The sequence below is a fragment of the Triticum dicoccoides genome, chromosome 3A (assembly GCF_002162155.2).
Source record: "Triticum dicoccoides isolate Atlit2015 ecotype Zavitan chromosome 3A, WEW_v2.0, whole genome shotgun sequence".
NCBI classification, from domain to species: Eukaryota; Viridiplantae; Streptophyta; class Magnoliopsida; order Poales; family Poaceae; genus Triticum; species Triticum dicoccoides.
Genome location: NC_041384.1, coordinates 535,700,454 through 535,708,352, shown reverse-complemented (window position 1 = coordinate 535,708,352; position 7,899 = coordinate 535,700,454).

The window sequence follows — 7,899 nt, the reverse complement described above, 5'->3', positions numbered from 1 at the left end:
CTCATTGCGACGAACTGCAAGCAAACACACATGGGTTCTGGCAAGGCCGGCCCAGTAGAGTGACTTTTTTTTAATAGAAGATGGGTCCCGAAGGACCTGGACTTATATTATACAACCATGCAACATTTTACATAGGGACCCAACAAAGAGAAAATTACAACCTAGTCCAAACACTTTGCAGATAGGACCCCAGAAGACAAAACTGAAAAGCAATCGAGTCCTTGTTGTCGGCTTCATTCCTGGCCCGATCCCACTGGCACCGGGGACGAGACCACTCGGGGCGGAGGAATGGCTACAACACCACCAATGAAGGACAGGAGGTAGACAGTGGAAATACTAGGTCGAAGCACCAACTAAGCTGCCTCCATTTTGGCTCGACGGCTGGGGGGAAATAAAGGAGCCGGTCTCCATTGTCGGAACTCCGAGAAGCCGCCCTTCGACCATGAGATGCAGCAGCATAATATGAGAATCGCAGAGGGCTCAGATCTGCACCGAAACCCCCTCCGAGTTGCTGCAGAAATTAGGCTCCAAGGACGAACATGGATAGTTCGGTAGCTTGATCCCCTCCCTCCCTCTTCTTTATATCCACCTCCATGGTAGCTCAAAGAGAAGCAGGAAGGAATGAAATCAAGCACCAGATTTGAGACTCCTGCGAGCTTATTTAGGGGAGGAACGCCGACAAGAACTCCTTCCGCCTCCGGCTTCGGCCACCGGAGCACCGCAAACATGAGCATCACCGTCGCAGGCCACTGGACACAGCTCGCGTGCACCAGCTGCATGTCTCCCATCGGCATAACGCCTGTCCTAAAGACAACCATACATCTGTTCTATACGGGAGTAACCCGAGCTCTTCTCCCTTTCCATCTCCGGCCGGTGGCGTTGCTGGATAGGAGAGGGGCCCGAGCTGCGAGTCTCAAGAGGAGGAGAAGGAGAAGGAGAGGGGGATGAGGGGAAAGGTGTGAGACCTTAGGGCAACAGTAAAAATAACTAAAAGAGTTGTCCTATGGGCATTGAACTCAAAACTTCATGTTGCTAAACAGATAATCATAGTAAGCCGAGCTGATAACAGTTGGTGATCAATGTGCAACGTGAAACTTTAAGAATAATTGCAGCGACAGACCCTTTTTTTCGAAATTCGAAACAATTTATTTGTAAATGTGAACTAGTTTTTAATGGCATAATTGGTTTGATGCCAAAAGTTGGCAACTGCGAAATTTTGGCTAGAGATTGGTTGCTTGCCAATCTCATAAAAGGTTGCTTGCCAATCTCATAAAAGGTTGCCAAATGTTGGCAACTTTTAATTTTGCCAAATGTTGGTCACAAACCAATCATCCTCTAAAATTCCAAAACATTTTTTGAGAAGTGTGAACAATTCCTGGAAAAACACGACCAATTTTGAAAATGTGACCATTTTGTAAAATCATCAATATTTTTAGAAAACGAATAATTTTTTAAAGGGGAAAACATTTTTTGAAAATATATTTATTTTGGAGTATTTGAACGTTTCCTGAATTTCTTAAAAGAAGTTATAAACATGGACAATTCTTAAATTCCTGATTATTTTAGAAAAACATACAAGCTTTTTTGCAATTTTGTTTCTGCACAAAAATATTAAATAAAAATAGTGAAGAAAAAGACAATAAAATAGGAAAATAGGAAAATAAAAAAATGGGTCTGCCAAGTCAGCAGGATCCCTGTGCGAAATCCTGACTATTTATCGTAGCAAGCGGCACATAGGATTTTTCTAAATAAGTACGCCCTCGGTCATGGGCTTGTTCGGCGTCATGTAAGGAGTTGACAACTGTACCGGCCGATATTATTCTAGAGTTTTTATTTTCTTTCAGTTTACAAATCACTGAAAACATATTTTAAAAATATTTTTTCCAAATGTGTATTTTTTAATTTTTGAACAGCTTGATTTTTCCATCTTTAAAAAGGAATAAGAAATAATTTCAATTTTTTAAAATAAAAATGTTATTCAATTTGGAAAGATTTTGTGAAATCTCTAACATTATTGTTTGGGAAAATGGGATTTCCAAAAACTGCAAATATGGTTTACAAATTTGTGCACAATTTTTGAAAATAAGAACATCATGCAAAATTATTTATCATTTTCAAATCACAATTGGTTTTGGAACTGTTGAACATTTTTAGGAAACACAATTTTTTTTTTGCAAATTTGAACTTTTTTGCAATTAATCTCAAACATTTTTTCAAATTTGCAAATGTCTTTCATAATTTTGATCTTCTTTAGAAAAATAGTGAACAAAATTTAAATCTTTTGAGATAGATAACAAAATAAAGATATACCAAAAATAAATTGTAAAGAAAAAACAAAAAAAGAATGAGAAAACATGCGAGGAAAAGGTTTCTAAAATGGCTAGAAACCTTCTAGAAGGTTCGTAACTTGGTCGTGTAGTACATTGCCTCTGTACAAGTGGGCTAGCCCATTTACATCGCTCGCTCTCCTTGTTTGTCTTAAAAGACCCTCTATTTTTGAGGCAAAATGCGTGAAATATGGTTCGCCTTATGGCACTGGCGAAACATGTAATTAGTATTGGATTACCACAGCCTTCTTGGGTCATGCGAGTTATAGCTCTAGAGATGCTTTTTTTTCACGATTGGATTACCATAACCTTCTTGGGTCGATCGAACTAGGCGGCCATAATATGCACACACTTGTCAGATAGTTCCGTTGCCTGAGTTGACGACCAAAACAAATGGATCTACGATCTTGCTTTACCTTTTACCAACAAACCAATAGATTACATATCGGCAAGTCCTACTTGTCGCTCATTGCGTCAAATAATAGGCCAGACGCATAGGCGTGCCCACAGATGCGCCAAGGCCGATTCGCCGTGCACATTTGAGTCTTTCTAGATTTCAGGAACCTTCTGGAAGGTTTTGGTCTGTTTTTTCACGTTGTTTCTTTCACCTTTTTTGGTTTTCTTCATTATTCGTTTTTATTAAAAACAATTAATATTTCCATTGAAGTTTGTAAATTTCAAAAAAATGTCAGTATTTGCAAAATGATATTTTTAATTTGAAAAATATTTACAAGTTCAACTTTTTCTAATCATTAGTAAAAATTTGGAATTAAAAAATGTTCAGAATTTTTAGAAGGTTTTCTAAAGTTCAAATGTTTTTCATAATTTTAAATATGTCTGTTTTTTAAAGAAAGTTCATGTTTTTAAACAATATTCAGATTTAAAAAATCACATTTTTGAGAATTGTTCGTGTTTCCAAAAAATATTTGAGTTTTTTTAATAAATGTTCACATTTTGAACAGATGTTCCCAATATTTTTGAAAAATAATCACTTCTTGGAATTATTATTTTGTATTTTTCAGAAAAAATGAAAGGAAAAAAAATGAATGGAGCGAAAATTAAAAAAATGATCACTCCTACACGGAACCAAGCTGCTGCAGTACCCCGAACCAAACAGCCAATTCTCATCAAGATCATATGTTGATGTTAGCTGGTTCATTTAGTTAATTCTCATCAAGATGAGAGTTAGACGCACCCTAGAATATATTCTTGTGGATTTTTTTGAATTTCTGGTAAAATACTATCTATATAATTTTTGTTGTTTTAAGAGGAAAAAAGAGGGAATGACCCTTGGCCTCTTTCGCATCGAGTGATGCACATTCATACTTAATTTTGCTCTTATGCTGTTGTCCAACTAAATCTACTCTATTGATCACTGAATCGGTGAAAAAACATTCAAAAGCAGTCGCTCGCGTCGCTCCTGGGGGCCGCTCGGGTGATCCAGATCTCAGCCGCCGCCGTCGGAGGAAGTCACTGGGCTAAGCCTGCGTGACCGACAGCGGTGACGGGCTTTCATTTCCTCGCGCGGCGGATGGCGGCGCGGGCCTTTCATCCCCACGCGGTGGGATCTTCGGCTGTTGCAGATCGACGGACCTTGTGTGGCGACGTTGGCGACTCTATGGCCGCGAGGCCGGCATGAAGCTTGGTTCGAGGGACTCGGCGCGGCCAAGCCCCTCATCTCCGCGTGGTGCGGGTGGTGACGGTGGTGCCTCCACGATAAGAAAATTTGTGATTCTCATGGAAATAAAAAGTGTGTTTTATTCCTTTTCTGAGAAGCACCGTCACGCTTCTTACGAAAACAAATTCGTGCCTCCACACGAAAAAGGAATGCACCCCCCTTTTCGATAGGCACCGCTGTGCTTTGATAGGCACCATGTGCTTCTCGCGGAAGCAAAATCTGTGCTTCCATGTGAAGCAAATTTGTGCTTCTTGTGGAACAAAAAAACAAGTTTTTTTCCTTTTTGAGAGGCATAGTTGTGCTTCTCGTGGAAACGCAAAAAAAATTGTGATTTGTTTTTGATATTTTATTTCTCCAAAACATAGAAAAAACCGGACAAAAACCGAGAGGACAAAAACCTTGAAAAATAATAATCTAAAACCTGATAACGCATACAGAAAAAACACAAAAACCCGAGGAAGCGCCCAATATGTGACACATGGCGGTAGTTGGACGACCTGCTTGACGTGCTCTCAGCCCCCTCAAAATGACCCTTGCGGGGCTCCAAATAAGCAGGCCTTCCTATGTGTCGCTGGTTCCGACGAACTGCCAAGCAAACACACATGGGGTCTGGCTAGACCGGCCCAGCAGAGATGTGAGACTTTTTTTTAACAGAAGAAGTGTCCCGAAGGACCCAGACTTATATTAGATAACCATGCAACATTTTACATAAGGACCCAACAAACAGAAAATTACAACCAGTCCAAACACTTTGCAGATAGGACCCCAGAAGACAAAACTGAAAAGCAATCGAGTCCGTGTTGTCGGCTTCGTTCCTGGCCCGATCCCACCGCCACCGGGGACGAGACCACTTGGGGCGGAGGAATGGCCACAATACCGCTAATGAAGGACCGGAGGTAGACAGTGGAAATACTAGGTCGAAGCACCAACTAAGCTGCCTCCCTTTTGGCTCGACGGCTGGGAGGAAATAAAGGAGCCGGTCTCCATCGTTGGAACTCCGAGAGGTCGCCCTTCGACCATGAGATGCAGCATCACAATATGAGAACCGCAGAGGGCTCAGATCTGCACCGAAACCCCCACCGAGTTGCTGCAGAAATTAGGCTCCAAGGACGAACATGAATAGTGTTGGGGAACGCAGTATTTCAATTTTTTTCCTACGATCACGCAAGATCTATCTAGGAGATGCATAACAACGAGCGGGGAGAGTGTGTCTACGTACCCTTGTAGACCGAAAGCGGAAGCGTTGAGTAACGTGGTTGATGTAGTCGAATGTCTTCACGATCCAACCGATTAAGTACCGAACGCACGACACCTCCGCGATCTGCACACGTTCAGCTCGGTGACGTCCCTCGAACTCTAGATCCAGCTGAGGCCGAGGGAGAGTTTCGTCAGCACGACGGCGTGTTGACGGTGATGATGAAGTTACCGACGCAGGGCCTCGCCTAAGCACTACGACAATATGACCGAGGTGGAAATCTGTGGAGGGGGGCACCGCACACGGCTAAGAAATCAACTTGTGTGTCTATGGGGTGCCCCCTCCCCCGTATATAAAGGAGTGGAGGAGGGGGGTGGCCGGCCTCATGAGGTGCGCCCCGAGGGGGTAATCTTACTCCTACTAGGAGTAGGTTCCCCCCTTTCCTAGTCCAACTAGGAGGGGAAGGAAAGGGAAGAGGGAGAGAAGGAAAGGGGGGGCCGGCCCCCTCCCAATTCGGATTGGGCTTGGGGGGTGCGCCCCTCCACTTGGCCGCCTCCTCCCCTCTTCCACTAAAGCCCATGAAGGCCCATTAACCCCCCGGGGCGTTCCGGTAAACCCTCGGTACTCCGGAAAATGCCTGAACCTATCTGAAACCTTTCCGGTGTCCAAACATAACCTTTCAATATATCAATCTTTATGTCTCGACCATTTAGAGACTCCTCGTCATGTCCGTGATCACATCCGGGACTCCAAACAACCTTCGGTACATCAAATCATATAACTCACAATACATATCATCATCGAACGTTAAGCGTGCGGACACTACGGGTTGGAGAACTATGTAAACATGACCGAGACTCATCTCCGGTCAATAACCAATAGCAGAACCTGGATGCTCATATTGGTTCCTACATATTCTACAAAGATCTTTATCGGTCAAACCGCATAACAACATATGTTGTTCCCTTTGTCATCGGTATGTTACCTACCCGAGATTCGGTCGTCGGTATCATCATACCTAGTTCAATCTCATCACCGGCAAGTCTCTTTACTCGTTCCGTAATGCATCATGCCGTAACTAACTCATTAGTCACATTGCTTTCAAGGCTCATAGTGATGTGCATTACCGAGAGGGCCCAGAGATACCTCACCGACAATCGGAGTGAAAAATCCTAATCTCGATCTATGCCAACTCAACAAACACCATTGGAGACACCTATAGAGCATCTTTATAATCACCCAGTTACGTTGTGACGTTTGATAGCACACTAAGTGTTCCTCCGATATTCGGGAGTTGCATAATCTCATAGTCATAGGAACATGTATAAGTTATGGAGAAAGCAATAGCAATAAACTAAACGATCATAGTGCTAAGATAACGGATGGGTCTAGTCCATCACATCATTCTCTAATGATGTGATCCCGTTCATAAAATGACAACACATGTCTATGGCTAGGAAGCTTAACTATCTTTGATCAACGAGCTAGTCTAGTAGAGGCATACTAGGGACACTCTGTTTGTCTATGTATTCACACATGTACTAAGTTTCCGGTTAATACAATTCTAGCATGAATAATAAACATTTATCATGATATAAGGAAAAATAAATAACAACTTTATTATTGCCTCTAGGGCATATTTCCTTCAGTCTCCCACTTGCAGTAGAGTCAATAATCTAGATTACACAGTAATGATTCTAACACCCATGGAGTCTTGGTGCTGATCATGTTTTTCTCGTGAGAGGCTTAGTCAAGGGTCTGCAACATTCAGATCCGTATGTATCTTGCAAATCTCTATGTCTCCTTCCTTGACTTGATCGTGGATGGAATTGAAGCGTCTCTTGATGTGCTTGGTTCTCTTATGAAATCTGGATTCCTTTGCCAAGGCAATTGCACCAGTATTGTCACAAAAGATTTTCATTGGACCCGATGCACTAGGTATTATACCTAGATCGGATATGAACTCCTTCATCTTGACTCCTTCATCTGCTGCTTCCGAAGTATCTATGTATTCCGCTTCACACGTAGATCCCACCACGACACTCTGGTTAGAACTACACCAACTGACAGCTCCACCATTCAATAAAAATACGTATCCGGTTGCTACCTCTTGAGCACTGCATTGGTTTTCCCTTGAAGAGGAAAGGGTGATGCAGCAAAGTAGCGTAAGTATTTCCCTCAGTTTTTGAGAACCAAGGTATCAATCCAGTAGGAGACTACATGCAAGTCCCTCGTACCTACACAAACAAATAAGAACCTCGCAACCTAACGTGATAAAGGGGTTGTCAATCCCTTCACGGTCACTTATGAGAGTGAGATCTGATAGAGATAATAATAATAAGATAAATATTTTTGGTATTTTTATGATATAGATTGAAAGTAAAGATTGCAAAATAAATGGTAATAGAAATAGCTTGTTGATGGGAGATTAATATAAAGGAGAATAGACCCGGTGGGCCATAGGTTTCACTAGTGGCTTCTCTCAAGATAGCATAAGTATTACGGTGGGTGAACAAATTACTGTCAAGCAATTGATAGAAAAAGTGCATAATTATGAGAATATCTAGGCATGATCATGTATATAGGCATCACTTAAGGTATCAAATAGATCTCCAAGAATATCGAGGAGAACATTGTATTGAGATCCAAAGAGAGAGAAGAAGCCATCTAGCTAATAACTATGGACCTGAAGGTCTGAA